At 40.4% G+C, this 15892-nt stretch overlaps 1 long non-coding RNA gene across 2 annotated transcripts; it reads right to left on the reverse strand.

Moving 5' to 3' along the window:
• On the reverse strand, nt 1–11136 carry LOC128852513 (uncharacterized). Of its 2 annotated transcripts, XR_008450387.1 has the most exons (6): nt 11055–11136; nt 10282–10455; nt 5629–5749; nt 4504–4600; nt 3972–4042; nt 2703–3176 (listed from the first exon to the last, which is right to left on the reverse strand). It is a non-coding gene; the product is annotated as an uncharacterized LOC128852513 (long non-coding RNA). The 2 variants fall into 2 exon arrangements; XR_008450388.1 differs by lacking the exons at nt 2703–3176; nt 3972–4042 and adding an exon at nt 1–120.
• Between the last annotated feature and the right edge of the window lie 4756 nt (nt 11137–15892).

The following is a 15892-nucleotide window of genomic DNA, read 5'->3' on the forward strand; positions in this document are numbered from 1 at the left end:
CCGGTACGAAGCATTAAAACCTGGCAGGGTCCTTACGTTCCTGTCCCATGATGTGCAGGCCATGCACAGAGCAAAGCACCACAAAGTTGTCCTTTTGCAGCTGGATGTATCTCACACCCCCTTGATTTTGTGAAAAATATGATGGTATAGGTACATGGTATAAGCATAGGACAAACTCAAGGCAACAGGCAGAAATATGCTCAAAGGAGAGCAGATTAGCAAGTTGCAGTAAACATTTTACTATTTGAAACAAAGCAAGAAGAGTAACAACAGTAATGACTCAATATAAAGCAGAGTAGCGTCGAGGAATACAGCTTTACTGGATTATTTTAAAGGGCAGCTGATGCTCCTTCTTCCCCGAGTCACAGTTAGTGCAACATGACTAAATTTGCCATGGACATGATTGGACTCAACATAGACCAAAAAATGGTATCCAAAGCACATATTAGAAATTAATTAAGTATATAAATCCTATCACTCATTATTCCTCTGTAGTTTAATTTCTTGACATTTCAGAGAACACTTGAGTTTCAAAGTCTCGTCTTACACACAGAACTACACGTTGCACTCGAACTACGTCACAGAATTTCTGCTGAAATACCTCAGCCTTCGTGAAATAACCTAATTCTGCTTGCAAACACTTTTGATTAGACACTCCTTGTTAAATGAGATCCAATTAGTGGAAAACTATGGAGGGCATATAAAAAGACATTGGTCATTGATGATATTGAAAAGGCAATCCAAGGTTCCTCTCTGTAAATGCAATGTACTATGGTTATAAACCTTTTATTCTATGGAGACCAGCCTTGTGAGCCAGCTCAAAGTCTGAGCAGAAGAGCTCAGCTCTGGCTATAAATGAGTTTGTTCTGGTGGTCAGGATTTGGCAACTGAGCTGAAGAGACTTTATCAACCCTTTCCTTACTGAGAGATCTTCTGAACCTGTTTTTCGTACTGAGTCTAGGGCTGAGGCAGCTGTTCAATCTGGCCACATGAGACAGCAACCTTATAAAAAGAAGGTATTGGTGCCCTTTTCACACCCTCAGTTAATAATATACCTAGAAAAGCACCCATATGGGAATCTGCCCCTCATTGCGTCTAACAACCTAACCAAGGGTTAAAACATTGATCTTCACGTAGGATACAACATAGTTTGACATGTTTCATCAAGCATGTGGTTCTCACTTCAGTTCCAAGGCACTTCTCTGAAAAGTAAAAACAGAACGAAAAACCTAAAATTGCTACTAAGACGTAAACCATATTTAAGTAAAGCAAAATAGCAGAGAAAAAAATGTTTTTTTTTATTGTTGGCACAATAGAAAATTAAACACCAAACTTTAAACAAACTGTGCCATTCAGTTTTGCAGCAGCAAAAGAGTTTATTATTTCACTATTTCATCTCACCTTGTGTCATTAAAATATAGGACACGAGTAGTAAAACACAAAGTAAATATGCACATATCTTTACACCATGTAGTGTAGCTATAAATCTTACTCTTTGATAACAGCTGTACTATAGCAATCATTTGAGTAGTGCAGCTGCCACAACAATATCAAATTTTATAGTTAAAAAGCAGTCAAAACTTTAATGGTACAGTGGAGGTAGATATATATTGTGCTATAAATAAACATTATCTAATGAAGAAATGAAACATGTTTATTTTTCCTTGACATATCGTTCAATATCATATATCTTTGCTCCTGCAAGCTGCTATAATAGCAGCCATTATACTTCAGCACGTATAACAACAAAGTCTGTAGTTGTACTAATTATGTTGGATTTAAATGAGGGATGGGAGAACTTCAGACAATGTGGCCTTGCGAACAAGGCTTTCGTTTCATTAAAGCAGTATCTTAAAATGTTATCAGAGTTCACATGTGCTGGCAGAGGTTCTGGTGTGGTTGGGAATGCAGTGAGAAAAGAGTGGGTTTTCCCCTTAGACGATGACTTCTGCTGTGTTTGTCTCACATGATGTAATTGATCTGGTGAGTAGGAGAGCATGAGAACTGATGTGCTGGTTCAGACAAGTAGTCACTGCCACTTTATTCTAAGTCATAAAAAAACTCTGAAAGGACACGAGAACACACAGGTCTAGTGGAGTCAGGCTATTGTTCCCCCCAAGGCAATACCTCAATCAGGATTTCCATGAAGAGACTTTGGTTTCTGGGATTATTGGTGTGCTCATGTTGAGCCTAGACATGTAATGACAGAGCATTGGTGGCACTTATGGAGGTGTTCACCCACCTACTGCATAAAGAGTGAATAAGGGCATGGAAGTGTGGAAGAGATCTTCAACAAACATGTCAGAAATGTCTAATCCTGAAGAGTCCCTAGAACATGACTCATAATGCTTGGTAAGGAAGAGGCACAAAACATGTCTAGCAGTCAGGTGTGTGTTTCTGCAAGAATTTTCACTTGAGTCCAAAGTGAACTTGTGAAAGATACCTCCCAGTACCTCCTACCCATCACACCAGGAGTCACAGCAAAGAGCTATCTGCAAACCACATACTGAGCGCCCTCTGAATGGCACTTAAACGCAGGCACACACCAGCGACAGAATCAATACAGTCCGATCAACAACAGAGGGTTCAGTCCATGGGACCACACTAGTTTCAGAGACTATCCCTAAAACAGACGCTGTAGATTTGAGGTCCTCATCACCAGCTACTTTCTTCTTCAGATCCACCCCTGCTGTTCCACTGCTCACTAACATAGATGGAACCTCAGACCAAAGCCCAATAAAAACCAAAGCCCACAGTTACAGTATGTTACAACATGAGAAAGAGAGGTAGGAGAGAGGGAACAAATACCCTGGGTTCCTGCAACACGAGGAAATCCACGATTAAAATTCATTATCTCCATTCTCTTAAAACTTCTCCTTGGGAAGCCGTACTTCCTGTCTTCACATCATAAAAATGATGCTAGAAGCATCTTTGCCAGAAGGGAGATTACCATCTTGCCTCAAGTTTGCCTCCTGCTCGGTGTGGCTTTCTCTTAAGGTGACACATGGACACCCTGGTGGGAAGTGCAGCGACCCAGGGAAGCTGATCCACTGGAGATCAAATCCCCGACAAACAGCTTACCGCAATTAAATTTTGCGTGTGCCCACCATCAGAGATCCTGGGGGTGCATTCGCTTGCCATCAACAACGCATTTATCTGAAAAACCCCATGAGACCCTATAAAATAAACCCAACAGCTGTTAGCAGAAGATGACAAATCCTAGATACCTTTTCATCACATTGCAACCTATACAATTTAGTCCATGTTTACAAACACTGCTATAGAAAAATATTAAGTCCTGGCATTTAGAGAAGCTCCATAAATTACTCACTGCCCTGGAATTCTGCATGACAAATTAAGACTATGCTTCGAGTCCTAATAAATGTAGCTAGAGCAGAGTTTCATAAACATTCTTGAGATTTCTTCTGTAACAGCTTTATTTTGGCTCCCCACTTTTCCTGCTTAAACAAATGGAAAGGTTGGCTGATATTGTCAAAATACAGCACTTCTCATGAACCTGGAGTCATTTATTAATGTAATTTATTGAGCCTGTATTGTAAAACATAAAATCGTATTTCTACAAGGGGAAAAAAACCCCACCTCATTACCCTAAGCCAAGATTATTTTCTTTTAAAAGACGAGTTATTGCAATTGTGGATTCTGTAAGTGAGATTATGTCCTTCTAGAATTGGCCTTTCAGAGGCCAACAGGGTAAGTTTTAATGAACCATGCAAGGTTGGGTAGGAACAGAACAGCTGTTTACACAACCATCAGGTAGACCTTTGTTTATATAAATACACTACAGCGGATAATATCTAATACCTTTCTCATGGCTTAAAATAACCTTCCACACTAAAAATACAAACTGGCTTTTCCCCAGTTGTGAACATTAGTAAAATCCAATTGATACATAGCTGATCACAAACCCACCAAACTCCTCAGGCAGGATCGGACCCATCATCCAGCCTCACCTCTTTCGTGACATAGTCTTAATCTCCTCCTTTGTGGTTACATTGCAGATTTTGCTCTAAAGGTTTCTGCACTAAAAAAGTGGGAAGGTGAAGCCATAGTTCAATTCAATTTATTTTTATATTGCCTCTCATACAAAGTCTTTCAAAACGCTTTATAGCGAAAGATAAAGTAATCATATAACACTTGCCAGATTTCAGCACAGCGACTCTCATACACCCAGGATTCATATGAGGGAAGAAAAATTTAGAAAATTTAGAAACAGAGTGAATATTAATAACTATGCATTGGTTCCACACTGTTTAGTAATGAGAAGAGGGAAGCAGATCCCTGTTATAGTAAGTTCATAACCCTTCCCTTAGGTAGGAGGGTCCCTCCCAGCTCCACAGATGCACATGCATGGAGGAGGGTGAGGAAGGCATTACCCGGAGGAGCCCTATACAGCGGCACTGGGCTCAGAAATGAGTCGCTTGTTTCCCCCCCTACGTAAAGCACTATTTCCATACAGAAAAAGAGAAGAAAACTATATCCTACCTTGACAAAGTAGAGGCAAAATGCACTGAGTTACTGACTTTGATCATCTGACAAATTCAGCGCAGGAATAGCCTCACAACCAAGGAGGGAAATGTTTCTGCAAAAGAAAAGCCTATAGTGAGCAGCAAAGCGAAAAATGTTTATGGCAACATCATTATTACATTTAACTTAAATAATGTATGAGAACTCAGTGTCTAAAAAATCACTCTGTTTTAACTGATGCAGGTATTACAAGGGTAAACTCGGGATCAGGTGCATGCCACGCATGGCAGGACGGTGCAAGCAGCAGCCTGTGCATAGGGACAGACACAGGAGGCAGCGGATGGGCTTCATTTGCTCTGCTAACCCCATTCTCATCGAGCCTAGAAATCAAGCACAGATAAACTGCCTCCCAGACTCCTAAAGTAACTCTACTCCTATCCAAAGGAAACCTGAATGTCAGAATACTCAGCCAGTATATTCCAACGCGACCTCAAAGAGCACTGGATAAAGATGCTCCCCAACACACCCTGGTCATAAAACTAAGGGTATCACGTATTCTGTGCTGTAGTCTTATATTGTCATTCTAAAAGTTTAGTACATCTCTGAGCCCCATCATTTCAGAAGCCCACACATAAAGATGCCTGCTAAAAGAGCATTTAAGAAAATATTTGAGCAACAGCTAATATTTCTTCCTACCTATCTTCATGCCCGTGCTACTCAAACCAAGTCACATCTTTATAATGCACAGTAAGAAAACACAATATATAGTAACTCATTTTCTGACCTTTTAATATTTCTGTCATTGATTGTCAGAAGTAAGGACTGCTCTCTATCCTAAGGTGATGGATTATTTAATTAACTATTGACCTTTTCAGTATCAGATGTTGACAATGAATGCGCTCCTATGTAAGCTGCCTCCTCTGGATGCTGTTGAGTTCTCCATCGCACGCAGATTTTTCTCACATTTTGATTTTAAGCTTAACATTTCTATTATGCTCATTTAAAAGCAAGTCAAAGTCTTGTATTTAGTGAGGAATATTTTCGTGATCTACTGCTTTGAATTTTCTTTTGAATGTCAGCTGTATTTATAATAGTATTTATACGAATAATAACATAAATAAAAAAATAATCTCTACTGCTTACCTATTGCTTAGGTTCCTGGCGGGCTTTCAGGACAACTTCTTCTGCACCAGCAGGCAAAGAAGCCAATACTGAAAGGGAAAATGCTCATCATCTGTGCACACGGGTCAAGAGACGTCCCAGACTAAAAATTGTAAGAATCACTTGATATTATACTTTGCCTTTGGGCCCAGCAAAAACTCCAGCCAGGAACATGACATTTCTACCGAGCACCTTTAAAAAGCAAGCATTTCACTCTTTCCCACACGATAGGCAATGCAAAGCCTTGTTTACACATAAGAAAACTGAGACTTAAAACTTTTTCTCCCAAAATAAACAGAAAAGGATCCAGATCTTCATCCTGAAGACCTGGGATCCCAGTGTTCCTCTCTCAGCAATTACATATTCAGCTACAATCTTTTTATGAGTGAACAAGGTATTTTCCTCCACAAGCACGTTGTTGGATCTGAACACTGAACAAATGATCCATGCCTCCAGGTTGTCAGAGAGATTTACATGTGACTACACAGCAGTTTGGGTATTCCGCTGTGATTTCTCACCAGGGCTGAGCGAGATGATTAATCTAACATATTCTTGATAGAAACCATCCAGCATTTCTCCAGGAAAGAAAAGTTTGTAGCCTGGCACACCTTCACAATATCATGTGCTAACTTCACCCGTTCACTTAGAAAACAGTTTTTTGCCAAACACAGCACCAGATAGAATTTTTAGAAGCCTTTTTTGTGTGTGTGCTAAATGCACATTAGTGTTTTTTTCAGCATTCCATTTGCCTAATTATTTTGGCACCTATATAACCATACAAGCATTTCATAGGAATAAAGTCCATCCCTGCACTAGCGGAGAATAACAACTTACAACTCCTAGAAAGGTTGTTTCCAAGAAATAATCACGTTCCTCTCTTTCTTTTAAATTATTTTTTTGCCTGCAAAATTAACAGTAGCAGACATGGCAGTAAATATTCCTACTGCTGACGGGTTTGTTCAGTGGGTTTAATCAGAAGCTTTCCTTTTACATCAATCAGCTTTCCCCAAAACCTAAGAGAGGCCCCTGCACGTGTCATTGATATACCCAGATAGTGGAGTTATAAGTCTGATTTTTTGTGATGTTAATGCAACATTATGATAGATATCTATTAGCTGGGAGAGCGGAGCAGCAGACAGACTCCAGTGCCTTTAATAGCGGCTGCTCTTTCTTTGTCAGTGTCAATCCATGCTGGAATCACAGGGAATGAGCAAATGTGACAGGAGAGGACCGCACCAATTATGGATGAAGGGATACTATCTACTCCCACTGGTTGATGTGATTTATTCGACGATCCTTCTGCATTTACAGAAGAGCAGATTGTAGCTGCTTATGAAGTGACAAATAGTGCTCAATGACATTGACTGACTTGTCTGATCAATTTAGCTTGTCTGAAAAGTAGCCGTGAATTGCTGTCCTTGTTGAATGACTGTAAGAAGGGTCCCGGTTCAACTTTCCCCTATGTGAAACCTCAAATGCCGTTCGAAAACTGATAAAGATAATTTACTTCAAACAAATAACACTACAGTCCCCTACAAGGAATGAAAAATAGTAACCTTTCCTATAGCATAGCTTTGAAATGTATTTCACTTAAAGAACGTTTTGTCATTGAGACAGCGTCAGAGGAACATTTTAATTCTTTTATAAGTTCTTGAATATTTGATATATTTTGGTGGAAAAGCAATGTATCTGACAGAGGGCAAAGAACTGGAGTTTTCTTGCAGGAACCAACAAAGCAACTTTTCATGTTTCTAGTAAGGTTGCCAACTGTCCTGATTTTATTGAGCTTTGAGTCATTGGATTCATTTTTAAATTCGGAGCTCTTGGATTCTGGTAATGATGTAATTCAGCTTTTGTATTAAAATCAAGAAAATTAAAAAAAAAAAAGGAAATTCTTAGCCTTGTAGTCAGAGAGCAACTTGAAAATGTGATTTCAGTGAACCTAATAGGATCAAAATCCAGAAGAAATTGGAAGCCAGCTTACAAATGTTGAGACTTTTGGGGTTTTTTTGTGGGTTCCAACAAGTAATCTTAAGGATAAAGGAGCCTGACAGGTCTTTATAGCACTTGGATTTGACAGCACACGAACATCTTTGAAGTCTTGCTCATTTTGATGGAGCTATTGTGTTAATAACCTAATATTGAAAACAGTCAAACTTTCAGTGATTGGTAGCCCCTCTGACAGAAGAGGTTGTTAAATGTGAAGAGGTGGCAGAGCCAGGCCATCGGGTGCAATATAATTCTCACTGCTATTAGTGAGCCTCGGCGCAACCCTTCTAACGATGCAGGAATTGCACGATAAGGTGTTACTCGGCGTGAGTAAAGACTGCAGAATATGGCCTTTCAATAAACATTGAATTAAAAAACCATTGAAAAACTGTTAACAAATTGTATTTTATCTAGCATGAGATTAGTATTTTTATAAAGTCATAATGTCATGCCCCACCTTGTAAATAATACTTATATTTCTTACACGAAGCAGGCACAGGAGTTGCCTGCAAATGGTAACTCTGTATATAAATATATACAAACTTGTGAGTGGGTCTAGACACACATATCAATATATGTATGGTCATAAATACATGTACATCAATGTCTGCGTGTGGGGCGTGCGTGTGCACTGTTCATTATATATTACAATATTAAACTGTTATCCATGCACAAGTATATTTATGTATATATTTCAATTTATTAGAGCTAGGCAGTCCTTTACAGACTTAATAAAGAGCCCCAGCATTATAAGCCAAGAACCATTTTTCCCTTTCCCTGTATTATTCAAATTTATTAAACAATATTTCACATTTGTTTGACACAATGTCAGACTCGGGACTCCTAAAGAACTGCTGCAGCTTTGGAACTGTTATGCTTTCTTGGACTTTAATCATTTTTGGCAAGGCTCCATTTCCTGTCAGAAAGTGAAACAGCTTAGGAATGTCATTTTCACGAAAGAAAACAGAGAGAATCCGAGAGGAAGTTCTCCTCCACTCCAGAGCCCATAAGATACTCAAACACACTCGCAGGAGGGCTGGAATACATCAAACATTAGCAGAGGGAAAAGGACACACTTTTCCCACATTAAAATACATGGATAAAGTTGAACTTTTGCTAAAAATAGTTCCCATGACTAATCCTATTAAGTTTTTAAAAAATTGGGCCGTTTCTCCCTTGAAGTCAAATTGTTTTTTAACTTCAGAATGACATTAGAAAAAGGCTCTAAAGTGCCTTTGCTTAAGTCAAAGTCCCTGGAAGATTATTTTTTCTTTTCTGTATCTTTTTTTTTTCTTTTTAAGTGAGATATGAAAAATGAGGATGGAAGCGGGGATCGCTTTTCTAAAAGGGCAATTTACCTATTGAAGAGGTGGGGAGGATCAGTCTCTCCCAGATCATCACTTGTGATTTACTTCTAAAAAGAGAGGCTCCCTAAGGAGGAAGGAGGTTAAAAGGAACAAATTTAAAGTAACTCTTAGCTCTGCCAGCTCAGTGCCTGCAGAAGCTGAGCACGGCCTCGGGAGAGTTGTGTAAAGACCCCCCCACTTTTGTCCAGGAATCACCTATTTTCTTCATTCCGAGGGTTACTTAAGTAGAAACCACCTTGACCGGTTGTTATGTTGAGGAAATAAGCAATGGCCAGATGGATTTAGAGAATGCAACCTACACCCCAGCAGGAAAAACACTCCACTAGCAAAGATCGTGGTTCCCACCGCATCTTGGCCACACTGGCAGTAAATATAACTAAGGACTTCTGACAACCACCAGATCCACGTACAATTTATGAACCCTATTTGAGGCTCATCTGGGTGGTTTTCTATCATACTGAGCACTCTGGTTTTATTCCAAGGCTTACTCCGTCCTTGTTTGTTTGTGCTAACGTGCTAGACAGAAACCCAAAGCTATGGCAATACCATGGCTGTTTCAGAGCTGGTTGCAAAGGAGGGTGAGGCTCCATTTCTAAAGGAAAAGCCATTCACAGCGGGACACAGAGAGAAAAAAATACTTAGGTCCTTCAAGGAATTTGACCTAACCCCAAACAACACTCATACACAACCAGGAAAGGCAGGTAAGTTTATCTGTTGTGCTTTCCCTAGAATTAGGTTAAATACCAAGTGATTTTAAGAGCCTTACAAGCATCTCAGCCCTGTTTGCTTTGGCTGCGATGTGTGCTTAAATCTGTATGTTAGCAACCCCAGGGGAACACATGCTGCCCTGTGGGATGAGCGTGTGAGCCGGATGGGACAGTGAGCCCAAGCTGGGAGGATATCCCAGCACCAAGGTCCACAGGACCCAAACACAAGAGGCCCAGAAGAGCACATCCAGCTGGCAAAAGCTAAGCAGAGCGTGTTATCTGATCTAGCGGGACGTGTTCCTGCCCATCACAGGGGGGTTGGAACTAGATAACCTTTAAGGTCCCTTCCAACCCTAACCATTCTATGGTTCTATGACGTGTCTTGAAGCAAAAGACAAAATCCTAAAGGGAAAAAAACAACCCATAGTTGTGCTCAAAAAAGCACACATGCTTCTAGCTCAGGCACAAGAAATGTCAGGATTCAGCATTAACAAATCCCTTCTCCAGCTGAAGCACTGGGGAAGGAAGTTAAGAGAAAAGAAAGAGAAATGAAAATAAAGTAATGAACTCACTTAGCAATAAATCTGCCCTTTCTACAGTTTGCTCGTGGATTTTTCTTCAAATAGATGAGAACAGAGTACAAGGGGGTGAAGAGTGGATGGGTCACAGGAGTTGTCTACTTCCATAAACCTTCACAGCTCCTGGTTTAAATGCATCCTTCATGTACTTTCTGCTCGGCAGAGGTGCTAAACAGAGAGCAAATGTGAACAGCATGATCATGCATTCAAGTTGGGTCAGACAGACACACAAACACGTGCCCTTAGAGAAGGGAAAGAGGAGAGCAGGTTACGGTAGGAAAATGCACCGCCTCACGCATGCTTTTTCTCTCCATCTCTCAGGCAGCACAGGTCAGGTACAATCAGGTGGTCCCAGCTTCTAACACACACACTAGAGGACTGTAAAAATTTCCAGCATCAGCCTACATCCGCTCACATTGAAGCCACACACCCTACCGCCTCTTCAATGGCAGTAGAGTTAGGTCAATACCAAAACACCGCGCTCACCGCATCGTCCCTTCCCAGCCCCCTGAAACCCTTCTGGTGTCATTGTTTTCCTTTCTGCCCCCAGCTGAGCTTTCACGGTGCTCTCTGATGTTTCTGTGAGGAACAACTGATTCCCCCAGCCCAAACCCATGCAGTAGGTACCTTAGTCTTCCCACCACACCACTGCCAATCATCCTGACATTGTCTTCTGCCTCAGACCAGCTTTACTGCTGAATCTCTAATTCAGAACTAGGAGATGGCATTTGTTTGTTGTTAAAAGTATAACTGTGTTTTGCACTTACAATACCGTCTTGCAGCAAGTTAGTCACTAAGGAACATTTCCAGTCATTTCTTTTCCTGCACAAGCTAAAGGTTTCCATGGCTATATTCCACAGGAAAAAAAAAATAGAAAAAAAAAAGAAAAGTTCCAATTTCATGTGTAGATTAAATACTTCAAAGTCTCAAACACTCAAGCCATCACTAACACATGCAATAATATAAACTGGAATGAATTTTCAGGATGTAGTAGGCTAAAACTCAGCTTTCGGAGCGGCGGGGCTGAAGTGCACTTTGACACCGGGCTTCCCCATACCCCCCTCCTCACATTATTCCTTACCTCATCGTCTTCTCATGCTTGGCCCTGTCTGACAGCAGCTGGCAGTCAGCGATTGACACCAGAGCTCATGAATTCGTCCAAGCTACAGCTCAGTCTGCACTTCCGACCCAGGCACTCCAAGCACCACAGTGTCAATTTATATTGTCAACCTGTGAAGACAACTCATTAAATGTTCCTCCAAAAATCTCTCCATTCCTTAGCACCCAGTCTTCATTCAAAGTCATCTTTAATTTCCTGCTGCCTTCTATACTTTCCTGTCTCTTAAGGCAAATGCTGCCACTCGGTTTATCTCAGCGCCATCCAAACCCTTCACCTTCAAGAACTATGATGATAGATTGAGCATTTGTTTCTGCAACAGAGCCCATGAAATGCTGTTCGATAAACCATTGTTAAAAGGTTTGTTCATATTATGGAAGGAGTCTTCTTTCATACTAAGGGGAAGGAATTTGGAGAGTGATATCTAAATCCGGAGCTATACATCTATTTTTCTGCACAGTTAACTAGAAGTAAGGAACTAACTCACTGAACTTAGCAAGTTTAAGGGAAAAACCCAAAATGAACAACACACCATACTTGTTAACTAGTTAGTAAGATATTAAGCGACAATGGCCATGACCACTCTACTTGATATGCTGTGTCACCTAAACCCCAGTCTTTTCTCATTCCTGTTCCTACAGATGCCTGTCAAACAGTATTTCATACATTCCCCTTCACCCTCCTCCCTTCCATTGGGGATATATAGATCAGATCTTAGGAAGAAATATTTTACTGTGAGGGTGGGGAGGCCCTGTCACAGGTTGCTCAGGGAAGTCGTGGCTGCCCCATTCCTGGAGGTGTCCAAGGCCAGGCTGGATGGGGCTTTGAGCAACCTGATCCAGTGGGAGGTGTCCTTGAATATAGCTGGGGGATTGGAACTGAATAATCTTTATGTCCCTTGTAACCCAAACCATTCTATAATTCTATTTTGTCTCTCTAATTATCTTTGTACCTTCTCAATGGTGTTGCATAGACTCATCCGTTTCTCTTCCCTTCGCATCAGCTCACCGAGCCTCTCAAAGATGGTCAGAACTTCTTGCATCCTCCCCCTTCCTTTCCCACCTCCAAATTTCCATTTATGTCTAGATTTTTGCGAGCCCAACACAACGTAATGGGCAGGAGAAGGCCTGAGCCCAGATTGTTTAACAATGCCTTGAGGGGCTTATTCACCAAAGTTCGATGCTCTGATGAACAGCTTGCTGCAGCTCTAATGGTAAGGCATATAAAATGCATCATACATTAAATTTAATGTTGCCTCATTAGTCTTAATTAGATTCCTACATTACACCAGGATTATAGTTTCTTCGTGTTTATGTTTGCTCCTAAAATAAAGTCTACACTAGACAACAGTTTGGTGTACTTTCTAACTTTTGAATGAATATACTCTGAATTGATAATTTCTGGTATTCTTAACCTTGAAGAAACAGAAATTAGGTGATATTACAATTGTCTTTTGGGCAAAGAGGCTATGTAGGGTCAGTCACAAAAGAGTGGTTCTAAAGAAAACAAATCTAGTAAGCAAACATTAGAAATTACTCATCTCATGTTTTAAGTGGGTGAGGAGTGAACGGAAAGGAAAGGACTATTTGTTTCAAAGAATTTGGATGACTTTTCTGTTTCTATGGATGCTTTGATAGCTTGCTTTCATACTTACTAATATTGTCTTCTGGAGTAGGTTTTTCACAGTTTGTTTACTTTCAGCTGTAAAATCTACTTCAAGATGATGTCACCAATTCAGCTTTGGAGCTGGGCTGGAAGTTAATGTAAGAGCGGAGCATATCCTTTGATTAGATCTGATGATCTACGTCAGGACCACGGCATGTCAGAGGCTGGCAGGGAATGGAAAGAAGATGGTCCAGGTCACGATTTCCACTAATGACAAAAATACCATCCTGGCAGGTTCAGAAATGGATCTGCCAGAGCAAAAGCCTTTCAACTCAGCTGTCCTACAATGCCACCACTTTCCCCCATGCCCACTCCAGCTCCCAGCGTTCAGCATCGCCTCTGGTTTGGCTCTGCCTGCTGCATTTCAAATAATTGGTCTTATATGACAGTCCCACTTGAAATGGCATTTATATTTAAAATAAACACCTATGAATACGTGGGGTCTATTTTGTGATAAAATAGTGTATTTTTAGAAGATTAAACCAAATGGATTTTTTTTTTCCATAAAATATTTTTCTCTTAAAAGGAAAAATCCTGGTTACAGGAGAATTGTTTGAAGAATTGTATTTCTTTTCAAAACTTTTTTGTTCAAGCTGTTAATAAATTGTCAGTTTCCCATCTTTCTTCTTGCAGTTAACTTGACAAGCAATTTTAAAACACAAAAACCATTCAAAAAATAGTAATTTTTTAGTATCAAATTGAAGTTTGATTGTTTCAGACTTTGAAAGGACAGTAGCTAGTTTATAAATGTTATAATTCTTAACATTTTGGCCCAGATCTTGCCATAAAATAGTTCAGCGTCTCAACAAGCACAGAATGAAATTCATGCATGTTTATCTGTTTCTTTCCAACTAACTTCTTCGAGCATCCACAGTAATATGGGAGCAAAGAGAAGCCAATTAATATTATTACCAGTTAGTGTTCTGCTGGTATTTTTAAGATAATTTCCTTTTATGTCTCATACCATTAATTTGATAAAACTTACTAAGATTTCATTTGAATTTGCGTGTGGTCAGTCTTACTTGTTAATTAGAATTTGAGAAATATTATGAAAAAGACAGTGCAACTCTATACATTTCATTTGCTTAAGGGTTTAAAAGATATTCTTTTGTCCCGTTTGGATTTTCCCTTTTCAGAAACATTCACAGACAAATGAGTTTTTGAGGAAACATTGCAGTTTTTCACCACTTTAAGGGTGTTTATAGGAGAGCTGGGGAGGGGGCTCTTTATCAGGGAGTACACGGACAGGATGAGGTGCAATGGTTTCAAGCTTAAAGAGGAGAGATTTAAATGAGATATTAGGAAGAAATGTTTTGCTGTGAGGGTGGGGAGGCCCAGAGCACTGGGGGCTGCCCCATCCCTGGAGGGGTTCCAGGCCAGGTTGGATGGGGCTTGGAGCCCCTGAGCCAGTGGGAGGAGTCCCTGCCCATGGCAGGGGTGGGACTGGATGGGCTCTAAGGTCCCTTCCAACCCTAAGTATCCTGTGATTCTATGAAATGCATGTATTCAGTGGTCTCACCAGGTACAGTAAAATATCATTATTTCCCTTGAGATAAAATGCCTTTGCCTTTGAGTAATGACTTTGCCTTTGAGTAATCCTTTCCTTGGCTCAGGAAATGGGGAAATAGTTATGAACATTTTTAAGAACTATCTGGCTTTATAAGTAGATCAAAGTCTAAATATTTGTATTTCAGACCATACTGAAACAGTCATTTAAATGACTAAGACAGAGATTTGACAGTGTCAATCCCCAAGCACGTTAGAGTGCACATGCACTGACTTTATACAAACTTGAATTTAAACTTTACATCCAACTGCGCTACAGTAGCACCTTTTCCTTCAGACTGACATCTTAGGAAAGGCCCATGTAACCCAAAAAGGAAAAAGGTTTACATTTTCTGAAATCCCCTAATCCTGTCTTTTTGCAGTCTCTCCATAAATTTCTTCCTTTTCCTGAGGGGATAAAAAGCTCAGTGCTTTCTTCAGTTCTTTGAGGGCTTTGTCATATTCTATACACCGGCGAGGAAAGAAGAAAAAAAGGGAGCAGGTAACTCCTGTGCAAATTGCAGCTATGCAATAGCTTAAGTCCCAAAGAAACAAATAAAAACCTCAGAAATATTCGAAAATCCTACCAGTCTTCATCACAGACTCAGATAATATAAAAACCTTTCAGTAAATATGGATGAGGGACATATTGATGAGCTACTGATGGATACAGAGGAGGAAGGTAGACTGGATTCACCAAACACATACCTTTAGCAGATAATATCATGTATAATTACAGTACAGTGTAGAGCACCTGAAATAAATTTGGGAAAGGAAGGAGGAAAAAGGCATAACTAGATGATGAGCTGGCATTTATGAAAAATAAGATACTGCTGTCCAAGAACAAATCCTTGCATTCTATCTTAAAACTACACAAAGTATTTCAGAGTCAGTAAAGCCTCACAGAAATTCTGCTTTTGCCAAAAGGCTCAAGAAAAGTCAACTTTGCCTCCCAAGTGCGTTTGCTGCAAGGCAGAATGAGGCCGAGCAGGATATATCCACCTCCTCTCACCGTGGCTAATGCAACCTAAAGCTAAAAATAATAGACATTGTTGAAAAGCTAGGACTTCTTGGTGTCTTTTTTATTGCCTTGCTGCGGTGGCCTGCTGGCACAAGGACAACCAGTCATGCTGGGCTTCACCGGGACAGGCTCTCAGCATGGCTAGAGCTGAATCCATAGAGGAAGCAGATGAACCCCAGGCACCCTGTGCTGCAGACCAGACCTCCAGATGTTGGGAGGAGAGCAGCTCCTGCTCAGCGAGTGAGGGAGGAGGCAAT

This window comes from Cuculus canorus, chromosome 6 (genome assembly GCF_017976375.1).
Source record: "Cuculus canorus isolate bCucCan1 chromosome 6, bCucCan1.pri, whole genome shotgun sequence".
Lineage (NCBI taxonomy): Eukaryota > Metazoa > Chordata > Aves > Cuculiformes > Cuculidae > Cuculus > Cuculus canorus.